The following is a 22,228-nucleotide window of genomic DNA, read 5'->3' as shown; positions in this document are numbered from 1 at the left end:
CCACCAGCCTCTGGAAGCTCACTTAATAATGGACACATATGACTATGAGGATTTGGCACCCGCCCATTCTCTTCTTTGTCCCACCCCCAATTCCACCTACTGCAGGGCCAGGCTATAGAGCAATGAGGACTGTGCCATCAGGTCTGGCCCAGCCCATCTGCCCTTTGACTTTCTTTCCTCACATTATTAGGACATCAGGATGGAGAAAGGGAAAAGTGACTATCATTCAATCCAAATAACATAGAGCCTGAGAGGAAAAAATTCCATCATAGGCTGCTTAGTACTATAGGGGTTGGAAGCTTAGAAAGATGGCTGGTGGGAAGGGACATCTGTGGGGATTATGATAAAGAACACCTAGGATTAGGTCTCCATAGCTCTAAAACAGCCTGGTTTGGGGCTGCTCCAGTTCCATAACATTTACTAGAAAAATTTCTAAACAAATACAAAACTCAAGAATGAGATTTTCATGTTTGTCAACAACTATTGTTCAGTCCTTAGCACTGCAGAAAATACCAAAACTAACCAAACACAAAAAGCTACTAATATTTTTTCTAGGTAGGTGTGGTGGCCACATGCCTATTAACCCAATATTCTGGAGGCTGAGGCAGGATAATTGTTGCAAGTTTGAGACCAGCTGGGCTACAAAGTAAGCTCAAAGCGAGCCTAAACTGCACAGTTAGATCCTGTCTCAAAAAAAAAACATTTTCCATATTTGTTTCATCTATTTCCCCACCTTTTTAGAGTATTTGACAGCAATTCTAAAAAGTGTCTTATCTCTAAGTTCTTCACTATGCATCTACAAAAAATATACTGTGTTTTCTTACATAATAATATCACTATTATTACTCCTAGCAAATTTAACAATTCCCTAATAATATCCAGTTCATTCCAACAAGGTCATTGGTTATATTTGCCCTCCCCCAAAGCAAGAATTTGAACCTAAAACCTTCATACTGAGCTAAATCTCCAGCTCATTTTCTATTTTATTTTGAGACAGTCTTTCTTTCTTTCTTTCTTTCTTTCTTTCTTTCTTTCTTTCTTTCTTTTTTTTAACAGAGACGGTCTTTCTAAATTGCTGTGTTACTCAAGCTAGGCTAGAACTTGTGATTTCTCTGCTCTCAGACTCCCAGAGTACTGGATCGTAGTACCAACCGATCCGGCTGCATGTTACATTTCTTTTTTTTAATTAAAAAAATTTATTTTATGGGAAAAGGTAAAATAGAATTTCATAACAAACTAACAGGAGAGTAACAATAGTTAATACATTGCATGTTGTTATCTTTAAAGTAGTTCTTCAGGGTACAAGATACAGGCATAAAAATTTCTTCAATCAACATCATGTTTCTTAAGTTTCTCTTTTTCTCCCTTTCCTTCACCTTCTCTCCTCTCTCTCATTGTAAAGTAGAATCTATATACAAAGAAACATTTATAACAAATGTATGCCTTAATGAATTATTATCAGACAAATTACTACTACTAGCTGAGTAAGAACTTTTCTACCCACCCCCAGAACCTTCTCCATGTGCCCCATTCTGGAGACAACACTTTTCCTCCTCCCAAAGTAACCATTATTCTAACATTTAGAATTATCATTTTGTCTTTTGCCTTCTCTCCCTTCCTCTCCTTTGTCTCTAGTCCTCTCTCCCTCCCTCCTTCCCTCCTCCACCCTTCTTTTCTTTCTTCTTTTGTATACTGGGGCTTGAACTCAAGGCCTTTGTACTCAGTGGAATATCCAGTTTTTAAAAATTTCTTTTATCTTAAGACAGGGTTTCTAGTTGCCTAGTCTGGGCTCAAATTTGTGATCCTCGTGCCTCAGCTTCCCAGAGTTCTAGAATTACAGTCATGTGCTACTATGCCAACTTCTATTTTTTTTAACCCAAATGCATTTCCCTTATTAGTAGCTTAGTCTTGCCCCATTTAAATATTTTATATGTCTTTTAGTTGCTTTCTTTCTATTTTTAGCTTTTTATTTTGGAATGATTTTAGATTTTTGAGTGTCAAAGAGTTCAGAGAGTTTCCTATGCCTTTCACCCAGTTTCCCATTTATGTTAGCATCTCATGTAATCATGGTATATTTATTACAACTTAGAAACCCAATATTGGTGATTTTCTATTAACTAAATTCCAGATTTTGAGTTACAACACTTTTTCCACTTATGTCAATTTTTTGTTCCAGGATCTCACCAGGATTTCGTGTTGCCGTTAATCATCAAGTCTTCTTAGTCTCCTTTGATCTGTGACAGTTTTTTGGCCTATCCTTATCTTACTTTATCTTGGAACTTTTGAAACATTTAAGTCTGTTGTAATGTGCAGGTTTCTCTTCTTTTCCTTTCCTTAAGATTTAGCTATTGAACAAGCATACCATTTGGCCTGTGGAATTTTCCACAGTCTGGATTTTGATTATTGCTTATCACAGTACACGTCAGCATGTTCTTTCATATTTCCTGCAGTTTGGCAGCTGGTTTCAGACTCAATAGGATTCAGATATAATCTCTGGCAAGATGTTAATTTGCTTTTGATATAGAACAATCTCTCTTCCTTTCCCCCTCATATACGCTTGAGTTATTAAAGACTGTTTTTCCTTGGCCAGTATTTTGCGCTTCAGCTCCAGCTTCCATGAGCTGAGATGGGATACAAAGCCTGGTTACTAGGTTACTAACCCTAAATACAGGCCAAAGTGAGAGGGTAACTGTTGTTCATGCCTGAAAAGTCATAGGCCCTCAGTGTTGAGTGAGCAGTCAGCTAGTGTCTGATGTTTTAGGTCTGGGATCCAGTGGGTTCTAATATGTAATGAGATGACTGGAGTCCTAAAAAGAGTATGTCCTGGGGACTCCAGTGAGAGACAATAAGCTATATAGTAGGACAGGACACAGGATACATTATAAAACATGGACAGAATTAAAGAGAAAGGAAGGGAGACGCTGACCTTTCAGGCACTTTGGCAAAACAATATCTCATACTTTGCCTCCCTTACTTTCCTGAATGCCCTCCTAACCCAGGTCTTCCTGCTGGGTTAGGAAACCAGCCTGGCCTTAGAGCAAATATTAGTGCTCAAGTATTGCAGCCCCATTGCCCTGCTGGTATTTTGCCATCACCCTGTGGGTGTGGGTGAGGCCTCATCCTGGGCAATACAGGGGAGAATAGCACTTTGTCTTTCTAGAGGAGAATATCCTAGGCCAACTCCGTCTCCACATTTTCTCACCCTGATAAACTGTCTTTTCCAGGAAGCAAGCCTCTCGAGTTAACTTTCAATATCACCTCCCTAGGGTAAGAAACTGAAAGACTAAATAAGATCCAAAAGGTACAATACATGTTGTGAAAGGGGAAGAAACTGCTCAAAAGGAAAAAAAAACATTTGGGATGGGGCAAAGGAGAAATGCAGAAAGGAAAAAAATATATATACACACACAAGATAATTGTACTGCTAATTCTTTTTTTATTTATTTAAGAGAAAAAAAAACACAGAAAAGAAAAAAAGCAAAAGAGACAAACAACAACAATAAACCCAAAGCAATAACAGTATAGGTTTTCAAAACAAGATGATAGGAATTTAACAATGGTTGTAAATATTGCATATTGTTACCTTCAAGAGTATTGCTTAGATTACCAGATATAGACATGTAAAATTGATCTAATCATATGAGTATTAACTGTTCTTTTCCAAGAACTAACACAATTTAGTATAGCCATCTTACTATCATATGTATATATATATATATATATATATATATATACACACATACAAATTTATGTCTTTTTTCTTTTCCCTTCCTTCTTTCTTCCTTTCCCCTATCATTACTACTAATTCTATCAGTTCGTTGAAACAAAGTTAGTGCTTATATTGTTTGATCAGTTTTGCATGCCTATGTCTCATAATCTGAGCAATTATTTTGAATAACCAATATAACAACCACTGTTAATTTCCTATCATTTTGTTTTGAAATTCTGTATCATTTTTATTGGGTTTTAAAAATTACTTTTAAAATAAAAAATTTTAGTACATTACTTAGCGCTTCATGCATATATGTAATTTGTTTTTATGTTTCAGTTAAAAATAAAATTCAATGTTTTTCAAAAGTAAAAAAAAATGTATGAATTCCCAGTTTCCCCTTCTATTTTCTCTTGTCTCCCTTGGAAAGAAAGATGTAAACTGTACAGAAGATACTCAAGATACCAGATCCCAACTCTTGCTTTATTTTTTAATATTTAAAATGCCACTGACTTCTACATGATAATAGCTATATATATATATTTTTGTCTTTTTCCTTTTTATCGGTACTGGGGATCGAACTCACGACTGCCTGCTTGCAAAGGCAGGCGCTTATGCCGCTGAGCTAAATCCCTAGCCCCCAATAGCTATATTTTTAATCGCAATTAAGAAATACATGACAAACCAAAGCCATTGTGTGTATACATAAGGACAGTATTTGCCTATATCTGAAAAGACATGTACAAGCATGTTATTTATTCATTCTACACAACTTGGTTTGGTAGAGAATTCAAGAGTCTTTGTAATAATTAAGTTATTCCCAGTAATTTGCTGTGTACAGGTTACAGATCATAGCTTGTTGGTTTTTTTAGAATGGAAATTAATTTTTTGTTTTTCTTGATTATTAAAATAATCCATTTAAATCACACAATTTTTAGAGTACTCGGGAAAGTATAAAGACAACAAAAGTCACAATCTCACTTCACAGAAAGAACAGTGAGAAGAACCAATAACACCTTGCTATTCATCTTTTAGGATGTGGAGACTTGGTTGATAGTAAGTACACTGCTTCTTTCCTTTTGCAGTTGCTATTGTTTATATTAACATGACCTCATAGAATTGTATTAACCATAGTTCATGGTTGATGACATAGTTTTATCATTGTTTTACGGATGACCTTCTTTTCTATCCCCCATCTATCTTTATTGAACTACATTTTTCCAATAGGAATTTCTTCCTCAAGTGCTACACATAAAAAGTACTGTCTTGCCTCTAAATGATAGCATGAAGTTATTTCTTGATGCTACTGCTTTGGCAATCAAGTTCTTCTTTGCTTATCTTCAGTCCCTGATCTGTAAGGATTTATCACAGCAGGAACAAACTTTCAAGTGAGTTCTGTCCCAATAGGATGTGGGCAGCAAATATATAAAGTAGGTCACAGAGGATGGAAATGTGCCAAAATTTTCTTAAGCTCATGCCTATTCATGTAGAGATCTGGATATCAAGAAACAAGTTCAAGTTCTGAGATCTGGGAAGTCAGCAAGGCAGGGAGGTCAAAACAAGAGTAAGCCAAAAAAAGGCAAGATTGTTCCAAAAGGAGACAAAGTCAGTGGAAACCTCCCAAGGGTAGTCCTAGGTCAGAGATTACTGGAGCTCAGAATGGCAAGTAACCCTGATCTCTCTCTGTCTATGTAATTAGAGCAATCAGGGATTTTGTCCTTTACCCACCTTCTTTGGCATGCTGGCCTGGCCTGCTATGCAATGTCATTGGCCAACTTAAACTTAAACCTCAAGTTTCCCTGCTTGCCCCTGATTATCTGCATGTACCTTCTAAGCTTTTTTTGTGTGCTAACCAATTGGATAAAATCATGCACTACAATATGTGTGGAAATAGCTAAGCCAGGGGTAGTGGAGACTGAGGATTTGTTTAGTGCAGTGTGATAGCTGTGGGAATGAGAGCCACAGTTTTCAAAGGAAGAAGCTGTCATATCACAGAATGTGGCAAAGCAAATGCTAACTGGGAAGCTGCTTCAGTTTCCCTAAGGTGATTAGACAGTGGGAAAATGGATGCACCTTGAGTCATAATGTTAAATGAAGTAAATTAGGAACAGAAGGTTAAATACCACATGTTTTCTCTTAGATGAGAAATCCAACATGTAAATAAAGAGCAAAATAAAAGAGAGATGACAAGGGACAAGGAGATAAACTTTGTGAGGATGGGAAGAGAATCTAGAGAGGGATGAGATGGGAAGGAGAAAAAGGAAAGGGGATATATGAAGGATTAAGATGTAATATATATGTACTAATTTCCTGAAATGAATGTAACTATTATGTATCACAAACATACTAATAGAAAACAAAAATAAAATACTGTAAATGTGTATAGTATATTAGCACCCCCAGCCTGGGAAAAGATCACCAACAAGAAATCAAATAATAAATGCTAGAAAGGCTGCAGGACAAAGAAGCACTTCTACATTATTGGTGGGAATGTAAACTAGTCCAATCACCATGAAAATCAGTTTGGAGATTCCTCAAAAACTTAAAAATATAAATTCCATTTGATCCAGCTCTTCTATTCTAGATATTTTTCCCAAAAGAGTTAAACACATCATATCATAGTGAAACATGCATGCTCATGTTTATGGCAGCACAGTTCATAATAGCTCAATCTGGAAGCTGCCTTTATTTTCAGCAATAGATGAATGGATAAGGAAAATGTGACATTTATACACACTGTGCCATAAATAAGGATAAACTTGTGGGAAAATGGATACATGTTAAGACCATAATGTTAAATAAAATACATCAGATATACAAGCATATTAAATATGGCATGGTTTCTCTTATACTGTGGTACCTCGGTTCATGAACTTAATTCATTCCACAATTCTGGAAAAGATAGCTACGTTTGTGTGGGAAAGATGGCCACTATCATGTTTATCACCCAATGCATTTTGCAAGCAAAAACAAAATTTTGCCAAATGCTTCACAAATTGCTTACAAACAAAAGTGTCATGAACTAAGGTACCACTATATATGAAATCCAAAACAAAAATAAAGGGCAAAATAAAAGATAAGTAATAGGAAATAGGGAGATAGATCTTTTGCAAAAGGGAAGAGGAGCAAGAGATGGAGGAAGAGGTTAGGGAGAGAAGGAAAAAGATTTACAAATAATTAAGATATGTTTTGTACATGTACCAACTCCTCATGAGAAATTTTTTTTAAAATTTTTTTTTTTTATTTAAGAGGAAAAAGAGAAAAACACAAAGCAAAACAAAGCGGTGTAAGGGTACACGTAATACAGAACTACAAAAAAAAAATAACAGTAAGAAATCACCTGTTAGTAGATTACATATTATCATCTTGAAAATAGTTGCTCAAATCACAGTATCAAAGAATACAAGGTGGACATTCAAACAGGGAGACTGCAAACAGCTGTGTTCAGTGATCCAAAAACATTGATATAGGCAGCTATTTAACACCCCTAAACACACTTGCTGTTATATCCGTTAGAGCTCTTTTTCTTTCTTTTTTTTCCCTCTCTTTTTTACAACAAAATTTACACATTTTGGATTTTATTACTCCTTAGTGCTTATTACTTTTTGGGGGGGGGAGAGAATACAGTCAAATATGGCAAAACTAAACATCACATGCTTAAATATGTACTGAAAAATAAATTTTAAGCATGGTTTCCAAGTTTGAAATACTGCAAGTCAAGATAACATCAAACTCAGTCTGTTTGGCCTTCCATCACTGTAACAAAATACGTGAAATTTGTTTGGGGTCACTGTTTCAGAGGTTTCAGTTTATGATTACTTAACCCTATTGCACCTGTGGGGACACAGTAAATCACTGTGGAATAGATGGCCACCTGATATTCTCATGGTGGCCAAGGAGCAGAGTGAGAGGTAGATGACAGAGCCTGGGTCCCAATATCACCTTTAAGGGTGCACTTTCAATTACTCAGCTTCTTTTTGACAGGCTCCATCTTCTAGGTTTTTTCCACCATCTCGCAATAGTGCTGCTGCTGAAGACCAGACCTTTAACACATGGACCTGTAAGGGTACAGTTATAAAATAGCAAACTTATAACTATTTTATAGCAAAGTTAAAAATCAGTTAGTGGCCTGTGACTGTACTTCTGCTTCTTGTCACGTAGTTAGCCTGCTAAATCCAGTCTGCCTCCAGCTGCTTCTCTTGACAGCATGCTGGATCATCTTGACTGTGTCCAGATGGGAGGCTTACGTTTTTCCTTACTTAAAAAATATATATTGTTTCTAACTTGCTTCAAGGTCTTCATGTTTGGGACAGACTAACCCAGTCAAGGACACATTTAACTGTACTGGCTCTGCTCAAGCCCCCTTCCCCCCTTCCCAGGAATCTATTTAGAACTAGCTTGCTTGACAACACATGACTTAATTCTGTAACAAATCATGTAATAACCTGCTATCCGAGTTGTCCTGCTTGCAAACTGTATTTAAACTGAATGCTAAGCTGACTTGTGGCTGGTGATTTGGAATTGATTCCCACCAACCCACTAATGTAATAAACAGTTGTCTTCTAACTCCTTGGTGCAAAGAGTCTTCCATTAAGTTTGATATTGGTTTTTATGCAGCAGACCTTTTGGAGGATATTCTAGGTTCAAATACAATACTCAGGGTCCAGCTGTGCACACACACACACTCACACACACACACACACACACACACATTCTCACATACACACACTCACACACACAGTGATATATCTGAAGTACTGTCAAAATGCCTGGCACATAGTGAGTACTCAGTAATATTTGTCGAATGTATTCTTTTCTCCTAATGTGTAGACTATATTTATATGCTCTTTAAAGATTGTAAATTTTTAATTTTAATATGGTTGATTCATCAATACTTTTCTTTGACATTTGCATTTTGTGTGTTTAAAATAAATTTTTTCCTTCTCTGAGGTTATGAAATATTTCTATTTTCTTCCAAGGATTTAAAAAGTTTGGTTTTATTAAAAGAGTATTCATGATCCCTGGTACCGATAAAAACGAAAAAGACAAAAAAAAAAAAAAAGAGTATTCATAAGTTTAGGAAAAAGAAATGGCTGTTCAAAAAGCAGGTTTAGTTAGTTACAGAAATAAGTCTCCACAAAATTTAATCTGAGTTTTTCTCAGCCTGCAAGTGAGTAGTGCTAAGCTAAGGCTCTTGGCTCCCCTCAATCTCTTTCCCCTGTGCTTTTAGATTCAGGGCCAAGTTTTCCATACTTACTCTCCTTTCCCCACCATTGCTGCCCCTTGTCTTCTCTAGCTGAGACTTCTTGAAGAAAAGGGCTAGTAAAAGATCTTAGTGAAAGATACTTTATATCCCATTCATTCAATCAAAAAATATTTGTGTGCCAGTTGTGTTTCATGCAGTGTACTAAGTATTGCAGTTATATAAGAGAGCCAAACACAATCTTACATACTAGGGAGAGAAGACAAATAGCTGTGTAATATTATACCATGCCAAGTTGTATTGCATTTTACAAAGTAAAGTAAATCACAATGAGGTGGACAGGAAAAGGGTTGGTTACAATCCTCAGTCAGTCAGAGAAGGCATGTGGCTATCTAGAGGAAGAGTCATTGCCGACAGAGAAAGCAGTTGATACAAAGATCCTGACTCAGGAGCATGAGTAGGGAGGAACAAGTAGGCCAGTGTGGTTAGAGTATAATGAGAGATAAAGAGTAGGAAGTAAAGTCAAAGAAGTGGTGGCAGAGTTAGCCATGGCAAATCTTTGAGGAAATAGATCATTTTGGAACATCAGGACTGACTGCCTGTTGGGTAGAAGCAAGGCCTAGGGCTAGGTTTCTATACTGATTTCCTGGTCCCTGGTTTCTCTTTCCTTCTCTATCATTTAATGTTTCGAAAATTCCTTTGTCGTTATCACTTTGAGAAGCTACTGTTTATGAGATAAAAGCCAACTTTCAAGAGACATTATGGCAGCTATTCTTGATTTCCCTATTGTCTGCTTTTGAAGGCCTATAATGCCTTCATCATCCTGTTCTGATCAGTTTAGTACTACTTTTTTGTATGAATTCATTGTATGTGAAGATATAGACAACTATTTAGAAGAAAACAAGAGACATGGTAGCCACTGTAGATCTCCTGTGGTCTTGCTTTGAAATTTGTGTCATTTACATTGTTTTCTTCTGATCTGCTTTGTTCTGTTATGTTTAGTTTTACCCTCTTTAAAATAAAAATAAATAAATAAATATTAAAAAAGTAAAAACCAACTTTCACAGGGTTGGTAGTCTTCCGATACTGTTCCCTCAAGTGAAATACCCACTCACCTCTTTGCTCAAGTTCATATAACCAACTCAATGAAGACAAAAAGCCTGTTTTCTTGACTTCTAGTTAGACCTAGATGATGATAAGAGCATGTTAGGAGTAGAATAATTTGTGTGATTTGGGACACAGCTTCAGTGCTTGTGACAGAGATCCTAAATAAAATGTGACTTACATCAGATAAAGATCTGTTTGGTGTCTGTGTTGCTATAGCAACTCAGCTCAGATGTCCAGGCCTTTTCAACCCTAGCGTGTTGTCTTTATTTACACAACCCAACTGGCTCATCCTTATGTCTTCCTAGATCTTTCCTGTCACTCTTTAATCCCTCTCTACTCCTTGCTTTGGTACTTGCCCTTTTAAATTCTATTTTCTGTAAAGCAGCTAGATGAAGACTTCTAAATTCAAAGTTAGCTTTGGCCATTCTCATACTCAGAACCTCTCCAGAAAGAGCTCTAGACAGTAATGTGGAGGATTTCCAGGACACATTTAAATGAAAACAGAAAGATACAGAATAGCCTGTATAGTAAGGCTACCTTTTGTGCTGGAAGAAATAACAATATGTATATATACATACATACACATATATCTCTATATTTATACACATAAATGGTTTATAATTGAGAAAAGAAGTCTAGAAGGAGAAATTCACAAAAATGGTTACTTGCAGGGAGAAGAAAGAAACAGGCTAGAGAGTTGGAAGTGAGAATTACCTGAATATATGGTATTATACCAGCTAGTTAGTTGGAGAGAATGATAGAAATAAAAAGTATTGTACAACCAATGGTGAAAGAGTTATGTCAGAAAATGGCCATCAATGGCTATTAAAATTGTGAAGTGAAAGCTTGATGTGGAATGTTGAAATGAAAATATCAGACTGTCATCACCTGTGATTCTAACTGAAATCACTAAAAGTACTGCCTCCAAAGTCAAACCTAAATCTAAACAAGCTTCAGACTACTTCCAGTTTACAGGAAATAAGGAGAATAGAGGCAAAAGTTTAAAGGCATCACAAAGAGGCAAACAGACAAACATAGAACACTGTATAGAACTTTTTATAGGACAGTGATCTAGTTTCCTTCAGAAATCACTGGTATGAAAAAGGGAGAGATGAAAAGTACTATTCTAGATTCTATTTTGTGCACATGATAAGCCAACTGGGAGAAAATGTTTTGAAGGCAATGAGGGAAATTTGACAGTGTACTGAATATTAAGTTTTGACAAGTAATTATTGTTAATTTTATTAGGTATGCTAATACTTTTATTTATTTGGTACCAGGAATTGAAATCTGGACCTTGTACTTGCCAGGCAGGCTCTTATACCACTGACATATATCCCTGGCCCTAATAGCTTTATTTTTATATAAGAAAATGGACATGTAGGGGGCTAGGGATTTAGCTCAGTGGCATAAGCGCCTGCCTTGCAAGCTCACAGTCATGAATTCAGTCCCCAGTACCCAAAAAACATGTAAAAATCCTTGGCAATTCTTTTTAGATGTGGCATACATAGGGTTGAAATTTACTTTCTTTTTTAAATTTTTTGAATTTTAAAGAGATTAAGACAAAGAGGACATAACAAAGCAGATCAGAACAATGTAAGCAACATAGTATTTCACCACAAGATCACACATAATTAACAGTAACTACCATAATGTTTCTTTCTTTAAAATAGTTGAACATAACTTCATATACAATAGTATCAAACATAACAAAATAGTATAAAACCATTCAAGAGAATGAAAGTATTACAGTGCATTCATTCCAATTTTCTAAAGGTTCTTATCATGAATGAGTGTTGGACCTTATCAAAAGCATTTTCTGCATTTATAGAAATGATCATGTGATTCTTACTTTTGGCTTTATTGATATGGTGGATTACATTTATTGATTTACATATGTTGAACCATTCATGCATGCCTGGGATGAATCCCACTTGCTCATGGTGTATAATCTTCTTTATGTTTGCCAGTATTTTATTGAGGATTTTTACATCTGTGTTCATTAGGGAGATTGGCCTGTAGTTCTGTTTTTTAGTTGGGTCTTGCTCAGGTTTTGGTACTAAAGTAATATTTGCTTCCAGGAATGACTTAGGAAGGCTTGCTTCCCTTTCAATTTCATTGAAGATTTTGAGGAATGTCGGCATTAAGTCTTCTTTGTATTTCTTGTAGAATTCTGCACTGAATCCATCTGGGCCTGGGCACTTCTTTGTAAGTAAGGACTTAATTACATTTTCAATTTCATTGATAGAAATTGGGTTATTCAACAGTTTTACATCTTCTTGACCCAGCTTTGGTACTTTATATGTTTCTAGGAATCTGTCCATTTCTTCTGTGTTATCAAACTTATGAGAATAGAGGTTTTTGAAATAAGTGTTGATGATATTGTGTTTTTTTACAATCACTACAGAGTTTGTAGTGATTTCACCTTTTTCATTCCTTATTTCATGAATTTGAGCTCTTCTCTTTTTTATATAAGGTTGGCTAGGGGCTTATCAATTTTATTTATTCTTTCAAAGAACTAACTCTTTGATTCATTGACTCTTGGGATTGTTTTCTTAGTCTCTATTGAATTAATTACTTCTCTGATTTTTATAATTTCTTCCCTTCTTTTGGCTTTGGGCTTGACTTGCCCTTCTTTTTCTAGATGTTTGAAGTGTAGCATCAGGTTATTTATTTGTATTTGTTCTGTTTTCCTGATGTGGGAACTCAGTGCAATAAATTTTCCTCTGATGAGAGTTTTCATTGCATCCACAGATTCCAGTAAGTTGTATTTGTATTTTCATTTGCTTGTAGGTATTGTTTAATTTCTTCTTTAATTTCCCCTGTGGCCCACTGATTGCTCAAGAGTGTGTTATTCAATTTCCATGTGTTTGTGGGGTTTTTGCAGTTTCTTTTATCATTAATTTCTAGTTTCATGGTGCTTTGATCTGATAACATGCATGGGATAATTTCAATTCTTTTGCACTTACTTAAATATGTTCTGTGGCTAGTATATGGTCCATTTTAGAGAATGTCTCATGTATGGCTGAGAAGAATGTGTATTCTGATGTTGTTGGATGGAACACTCTGTATATGTCTATCAAGTCTATTTGTTCACAGGTGTGATTCAGTTCTGTTATTTCTTTGCTGATTTTCTGTCTTGTTGATCTGTCCCTTTGTGTCAATGGTGTGTTAAGGTCTCCTGTTATAATTGTGTTATTGCTTATCTGATTTTTAATTTCTATTAAAACTTGCTTTGTATAGCTGGTTGCTCTGGAATATGGTGTATATATATTTAAGATTGTTATCTCTTCCTCTTGAAGTTTTCCCCTAACTATTGTGTAGTGACCTTGTTTATCTCTTAGGATCATTCTTGGCTTGAGGTTCACATTGTCTGAAAACAGAAGAGCTACCCCTGCTTTTTTGGGGGTTCCTGTTGCATGAAGTATTGTTTTCCATCCTTTGACTTTCTATCTAAGGATTTCCTTTTGGTTTAGATGGGTTTCTTTCAGACAGCATGTGGTTAGATGTTGTTTTTTTAATCCATTCTGCCAGTCTGTTTCTTTTAATTGGTGAATTGAGGCCTTTTATATTAATGGCTATAATTGTTATATATTGGTTTATTGTTGACATGTTATTTTTCTGCTGTTGAATCTCTGTCTTTCTGTTCTGTTTAATTGTCTGCCTTCCTATGTGTATCTAAACTGTCTTTCAGTATTCTTTGCAGAGTCTGTTTGGTGATCATGAAGTTCTTCAGCTATTCTTTTTCATGGAAGTATTTTATTTCTCCATCCATTTTGAAGGACACTTTTGCAGGGTACGTCATGCTTAGTTGGAAATCATTTTCCTTTAAGATCTGAAATAATTCACTTGACTTCATTGTTTGTGCTGAGAAGTATGCTGTGATTCTGATAGGTTTTCCTTTATCGGTGATCTGTCTTTTCTCTCCGACAGCGTTTAGTATTCTATCCTTGTGTTGGATTTCTGGGATGGTGGTTATTATATGTTTGGATGTAGTTTTATTTTGGTTATGGCTATTTGAAGTTCTATATGCTTCACTAATCCTAATGTCAGTTTCCATTCTCATGTTTGCACAATTTTCAGCTATTACTTCTGTAAATAGCCTCTTGTTATCATTTGTGTTATCCCCTTCTTTTTCATTTATTCCTATCAATCTTATGTTATTTTTCTTTGCATCATTTTGCAGCTATTGAATTGTTATTTCCTGATTCCTTGTTATTTTAAAAAGATCTTTCCTGTTCACTAGATGAAATCTTGTCTTCGAGGTCTGAAATTATATCTTTACTTTCGTTGAGGTGGTTTTGACAATTTTCAATTGAATTTTTGATTTCCTGTATATCCCTTTGAATTTGTTTCATGTATTCTGTTTCTTTTATTATTCATCCAGGGATTCTATCTTTTTGTTTTGTTCCTCTAATTTTTTAACTGTGTCTTCTTTGGATGTGTTCAGCATCACTTTCATTACTTTTATCATTTCTTCTAGATTATTTGTAATTTGCATTCCTTTAAAGCTTCCCAGAGTTGCTTTATTGCTTTAGTTGCTATTATTTCAGGTTTTTCAGATGTATGACATTATTTTCTTCTATGTACATGGCTCCTAGACTTTCTTGGGGTGGGCTGGAGGTTTGAGATTGCATTTTAGTCTTTCGTTTTGTCATTTTCCTATTTTCTGTGTTTTAAGTATTGTTCCAAGGCATCCCCTGGGTGTGTTGGAAATCATCTCCTATGCCCTCGGCTCCTGGGACTGAATGGAGGTTGCTGACTGTGGTCCAGTCAGGCCCACAAGACCTCCCATGCCACCTCCAGTGTTCCTGGAAACTGAGTGGGCACCTAACCACTGTGGATGATGGTCCAAACCTCTCCCCGGGGCAAAGACCAATGTGCTGGAACTCAATTCTTGTGCTCTCAATGCCCCTGATTGAAGAAGGTCGCTGGGTGTAATCTATGTAGTCAGACCGTAAAACCTCCCAAGGCTAGTCTAGTGTTGCTAGAAGCTGGGCAGGTCCTTGACCACTGGGAGTGATGATCTTAAACTTTCCCAGGGCTCAGGATGGTGAGCAGGTAGTCACCCCTGCTGGGATCCCAGTTCCCTCTTCTGGCAGCACAGTTCCCCGGATTGAAAGAAGGTCACTAGGCATGGCCCAGGCAGGCCTGAAACCTGCAGAACCCAGTCTAGTGTGGCTGGAAGCTGGGCGTGTCCTTGATCACTAGGAGTGATGGTCTTAAACTCTCCAAAATTTACTTTAAAATTGTTCTGCAATAAAAGGAAAGACAGAAAGGAAAAAAGAAAGTGAAAGAAATAAAGAAAGAGGGAAAGAAAAGAATGAAGAAAGAAGAGAACAAACAATTGGAATAGATGAAGCAAGGTATAATATCTTGATAATTGTTGAGTCTAGGTGATGAGTTTATGTGGCTCATTATATTATTCTGTCTTCTTTGATGTGTTTAAAACTTTCATAATAATCTAAAAGCTTTTATACCCTCCATCGATTCCTCCTGCCACTCAGAAAAAGTATCCAAAGTCAATCCAATTGGACTATAACGTTCTACTCAATCTAGTCCCAGTCTCTCTCTCTCGCTTTCTCTTCCATTTCCTTCTGTTCATTCCACTCTTATCAGTCAACAGGACATCTTACTCTTCCCTGAAAATACCAAGTAGAGTGCCCTCAATTTTTTTTCCTAACGAGTCCCTCTCTTTAGACTGTTCTCCTGACATTAGTATGAATGACTGTCTCACTCTGTTTAGATGTCTGTCCAGGTAACACATGTCCACGGAGGGCCTCCCTTATTACTCCAGCTTAAGTTGGACACCTCCTAGCCCACTTACCCCTTATTATCTTACTTTTTCTTAATGACAGTTATTGCTATCTGATGATGTTTCTTGGTTGTCTGCCTCTTTCAACTGAAATGCTCCAATAGGGTAGAGTCTTTGGTTTATTCAGTGCTGTGATCACAGCATCTAGATCAGTGCCTGCTACACACAAGATCTCTGTAAGCATTTGTAATGATAATAAATGAAAAGTGCAGCAATAATTTGAAAGCATGGAGTGACACATAAGGCTGGCGCATGTGAATGGCTAATCCTATGGAAACACTACGTGCTGTCAAAACCTACATATGTCATATAGTGTGAGAGCACAAGCTCGATATCACAGAGATTTATTTATTTATTTATTTTGCTTTTGGGCTTTTTAGTTGTTCATTTGTATTTTTTCTCATGAATGTGAATACCATTTTTAGATTTTTTTGTTTTGTTGAGTTCTTGTTTTCTTTTCTTCTTTCTTTCCATCCTGTCTTCTTTGCCAGTTTCTTGAAGCTTGAATGATCTTACTTTGTCTTACATCCTTGTTTCTGATCTCTTTCTTTTATTCTATTTCTCTACTTTTTCCTTTTCTTCCTTTTAAATTTTCTCCCTTTAGGGAGAAAATACTCTAATGAGTGGGCACTTACTGTATATCATTCCTTGTTTGTTTTTTATTTCTGCTATACAACTATAAAATCATGTATTCAGGTTAAAAGTGGCAAATTAACAATTATCACAGTTATTACAGGTTGTCATTTTCTAGACTGTGCAATATACTGCTGTTATTATTGATTGTAGTATTTTATCCAATGTGACAGTTGTGATCAGTTGTTCTTCCTTGTATACCAATACCAAGATGGTCTGGGGATCATAAACAATACCATAGCATATGGAACTTTCTTCAGAATAGGCACACAGTAGTTCACAGAACATGCTTAAGGAAATAAAAAGGAATTGAAATTATCTCATGCATTTTATCAGATCATAGTGCAATGAAATTTGAAGAAAATGGCAAAAGAAACCACAAAAACTATATAAACACATGGAAATCAATTAACACCCTCCTGAGCAACCAGTGGATGACAGACAAAATTAAAGAAAAAAATTGTACAGTTTCTACAATTAAACAATAATGGCAATATGACACACCAGAATTTATAGGATACAATTAAAGGCAGTTTATGAAGGAGATTTATAGCAGTGAATTTCTACATCAAAAAAACAGAGCAAGGTCAAATAAAATAACCTAATGTTGAACTTCCAAGTACTAGAAAAAGAAGAGCTTTCTAAACCCAAAGCCCATATGATGGAGGAAATTATAAAGACCAGAATATAAATTAATGCAATTGAGACTAAGAAAGCTATATAAAGAATCAATGAATTGAAGAATTAGCTCTTTGAAAGATCAAATAAAATAAACAAACCCTTAGCCAGCTTGATCCAAAAGTAAAGAATAAAACCAAATCAATGCAATTAGGAATGACAAGGGGGAAAGTACAATAGATTCTGCAGAAACCTAAAAGATTATCTATACCTACTTTGAAAACCTGTACTCTAGTAAGAAGAAAAACTTAGAAGAAAAAGACAGATTCCTATGTAAATATGAATTACCAAAGCTGAATCAAGAAGACATAAAAATTCTAAATAATTCAATATCAGTCAATGAAATTGAAGGAGTAATTTAAAAACTACCAACAAAAAATGCCCAGGTTCTGATAAATTCACTGCTTAATTCTACAATAACTTTAATTATCTATTTATTTTGGTACCAGGGATCAAACTCATGACCTCATGCTTTCCAGGAAGGCACTTACACCACTGAGCTAAGTCCCCAGTCTACAATAACTTTAGAGAAGATCTAGTGTTACCAATTCTCAAACTATTTAATTATATGAAAAGGGAATAAATACTCACAAAGTTATTCTCAGGTACAAGCATTACACTGATACCAAAAACCAGAGAAAGATCCATGAAAGAAAGAGAACTATAGGCCAATCCCTTTCATGAACATAGATTCAAAACTTTTCAGTAAGATATTGGCAAACAGAATGCAGGAAATCATCAAGAAGATTACACATCATTTATCAAGTAGGATTTATCTGAGGGATGGAGGGATGGTTTGACATACGCAAATCAATACATGTACATCATCAGAACCAAGAACAAAAGTCACATAATCATCTCAATAGATGCAGAAAAAGAATTTGACAAGATCCAACACCCATTCTTGATAAAAACCCTACAGAAAAGTGGTAGAAGGTCTGATAAAAGCCTTCTATGACAAACCAACAATCAACATCATACTAAACTGACAAAAACTGAAAACTTTCCCTCTAAAATTATGAACTATCACCACTCCTGTTCAATATAGTTCTGGAACATTAACAAGGCAATTAGACAAGAAAAAGAAATAAAAGGAATATGGTTAAGGGAGAAAAGGTTAAATTATAGTTTCTGATAAGTTGCTCTACATAAAAGAGCCCAAAATCTCCAGCAAAAGACCTTTAGATTTAATAACCAAATTTGGTAGCATAACAGCATACAAACTCAATACTCAAAAATCAATAGCATTTCTGCACACAAATAACAAACTGACTGAAAGGGAAATTAGGAATGATGTGATCATCAGGAGAAATGAAATATTTAAGAATCAGTCTAAAAGAAGTGAAAGATCAAAAACTACAGCACTTTGAAAAATAATATCGAAAAGTGTATCAGAAAATGGAAGGATATCTCCTGTTCTTGCTGAACCCATATATTGAAAATGGCCATACTTTATAAGCTACTATACAAATTTAATGCATTCTCAATCAAAGTACCAATAGCATACCTCACAGCACTAGAGAAAACAATCCTAAATTTCCTAGAAAAGACCTAGAATAGCAAAAGCAATTCTTGGCAACAAAGTCAAAGCAGGGGCATCACCATCCCGAATTTGAAGTTATAAACAAATCTATCATGATAAAAACAGCATGGTACTGGCAAAAAAAGACCTGAAAGTCAATAGAACAGAATAAAAGATGCAGAAACACTCCTAGCACACTAGTCAGCTACCCTATCTTAATTTTACAAAGGAGCCAAACACCTTCACTAGAGGAAAGATAGCCTCTTCAACAAATGGTGCTAGGAAAATTGACTTCCATATGCCAAAAACTGAACTTAGACTCATATCTCTCACCATGAATTAACCTGAAACTGAAATGGGTCAAATATCTAATTCTTAAAACAGAAACACTTAACCTGCTGGAATATACAATAGGTAAAATTCTAAGAGACATAGATACAGGCAAAAACTTTATGAAAAGAGAAAACCCAATAATACAGGAAATATTACAAGGAACCAAGAACTGAAATCACATCAAATTAAAAGGTTTCTGTACAGTAAAAAAAGTCACCCAAAGAGTGAAGTGACAACTCAAAAAATTGGAAAAAAATTTTACCAGCTACTCTTCAAAGGACTAATATCTAGAATCTATAAAGAACCAAAAAGCTTAAGACTCAATAAAAAATAGACATCTGAAGTGAATAGACATTACTCAAATGAAGAAGTATAAACTGCAAATAAATGTATTTAAAAATGTTAAATATCACATCATTTTTTTCCTTATTGAAAAAGATTTCTTAATGTTATCATATTTGCAATCCTGAGCTAAAATCTTTCCAGTGTAGAGCATTCTATTAAGGAAATTCAGTTATTTCTTTATTTTATATGCTTACATCTTTGTATATAAGTGATTTTATACTCCAATTTCTTTTTCTTTTATTTTTTTGGCATATGAGCTGTCTTTGACTTGTGTCAGGTACTACCATCAATGAAAACACTTGGCATAAGCTATCTTTGTGGCCTTCTCTGAGGTAGGTACAGTAGTTCCATTGTGCTGAATAGCACTTTGTACATAATCAGAAATGCATTAATGCATCACTCCTTACACAAAGGTGAATCCAAAATAGATCATGAAATTAAAATAGAACATACAACTAGAAAATTTTATTTTATTTTATTTTATTTTGTCTTTTTTGAGACGGGGGTCTGGCTATTCAGTTCAGGCTGGCCTTGAGCTCACTTTATAGCCCAGGCTGGTCTCGAACTCACAATGATCCTCCCACCTCAGCCTCCCAAGTGCTGGGATTACAGGCGTGAACCCCATGGTCGGCTAGAAAATTTTAAAGAAAAAAAAATGTAGGCATAAAGTCCCAGCACTTTTGAAGACTAAGGCAGGAAGATCATAAATTATTGCCTAGCCTGGGAAATTTAGTGACTTAATGAGTTCCTGCCTCAATATAAAAAAGAGCTTGGGATGTAGCTTAGAGCAAAGGCCCTGGGTTCAATTCTTAGTATGAGTGAGAGAGAGAGAGAGAGAGAGAGAGAGAGAGAGAGAGAGAGAGAATATCTTGAAAACCTAGGGTCTGATGAAGAGTTTATATAAATGTAACACCAAAAGTAAGATCCATGGAGTAGGCTGAAAAAAATGGCCCTCCCAAAGATGGCCATGCCCTAATCCCCCACATTCTGAAGTCTCTAATGGGACTTTACAGATGTAATTAAGTTAAGGATTTTGAGATGGAATGATTTCCTGGGTCTAGTAGGTTAGCTCAGTGTAATCTCAAATGGTCATCTAAAAGGCAGAGAGGAAGGTCAGGATCAGAGGAGGGGATGTGAGGACAAAAACAGAGCTGGAAGAAAGCCACAAGCTGAGCAATATGAACAACCACTGGAAACAGAAAAAGACAAAGGAATGGATTATCCCATAGAGCCTCCCAAATGAATAAGCTTTGCCCATGCCTTCATTTTAGCACAGTGAGACCCTTTCCCAGGCTTCTGACCCCCAAATAGCTTCTGACTAATTGTATTAACATGATTTTTTGTTTGTTTGTTTTTTGGTACCGGGGATTGAACTCACTACCTGTACTTGTCAGGCACGCACTTGTACCACCAAGCTAAATCCCCAGCCCACATGAGTTGTTTTAAGTTTTTGGAACAACATGAATTGTTTTGAGTTTTGGAAATTGTTACAGCTTCAATAGTAGACTTATACAGTTCATAAGAGAAAAATTTATACTTGGATTTTATCAAAACTGAAAAATGATTTTCTTTCCAAAAGGCCCTGTTAACAGATCAAAGATAAGTCACAGACCAGAAGGAAAGACCTACAAACTATATGTCTGAACAAAAGACTAGAATTTAGAAACAAAAGACTAGAATCTAGAAAACTACTTTGGAGAATATTTTGACAGTTTTTTATAAAAACCAAATGTGCAATTATCACATATCTCAGTAATTGATTTCCTAAGGATTTATTCCAGAGAAATGAAGACTTATGCTGGCTCAAAAACTTATAGATGTATTTTAGCAGCTTTAGTTGTAACCCAAAACTAGAAACAATCCAGTATCTTTCTAAATAAAGTGGTACATGCAAAGCATAGAATAACACTACTTTGCCAATAAGAAGGAATGATACATTAATATGTGACAGATTTACGTGACAATTTAGGATTTTTTGATGTTACAGATTTGTTTTTTTTCTAATTTTTTTCTTTTCAAGTGTAATTAATTTTAACATAGTTTGATTAAAAGTTTTATTACTTCCCATTAGTGGGTTTCATTTTGGTGCATTCAGACACATATGTGAAATACTACTTTGATGATTTCTTCATTATCTCTTCCTTTGTCCCTAATTCTTTTCCTGTTCTCTAATTGTCTCCTGTTTTCATTTCCTCTCTCTCCCTCTTTCTCTCTGCTCTTTTCTCCTAGATTTCTCATATAAGAGGAAACATGTAATATTTCACTGTCTGAGAGTGTAGTTTACTTAACCTAACATGATCTTGTTTCATCCATTTTCTTGCAAGTGATAAAATTTCATTCTTCTCTATGGCTCAGTAATATTCCATCATGTATATATACCACATTTTCATTATCCATTAATATGTGGATGTGCACCTAAACTGTTTCTGTAGCTTAGCTATTGTGAATTACATTGTAATAAACATGACTGTTCTGGTATCTCTATAGTATACTGACTTTGATTCTTTCGGGAATATACAGAAGAGAGGTATAGCTGGATCAAATAGTAACTCTAGTTTTAGTTTTCTGAGGAAATTTAGTATTGATTTCCATAATGGCTGCAGTAATTTACATCCCCTACAGTGTAGAAATGTTCCTTTTCCCCTCGCCAGCATTGTTGTTTTTTGTATTCTTTTTTTTTTTTTTTATCGGTACCAGGGATCAAATTTACGACCGCCTGCTTACAAGGCAGGTGCTTATGCTGCTGAGCTAAATCCCCAGCTGTTTTTTGTATTTTTATTGACAGTCACATTCTGAGTAAGGTGAAATGGAATCTCAATACAGTTTTGATTTGCATTTCCCTGATGGTTAAAAATGCTGAATATTTGTTCATGTGCTTATTGG

This window comes from Cavia porcellus, unplaced genomic scaffold, assembly GCF_034190915.1.
Source record: "Cavia porcellus strain 051 isolate PalLab524CR breed Dunkin Hartley unplaced genomic scaffold, mCavPor4.1 scaffold_3, whole genome shotgun sequence".
NCBI lineage: Eukaryota > Metazoa > Chordata > Mammalia > Rodentia > Caviidae > Cavia > Cavia porcellus.
Note: the sequence above shows the minus strand (reverse complement) of the source record.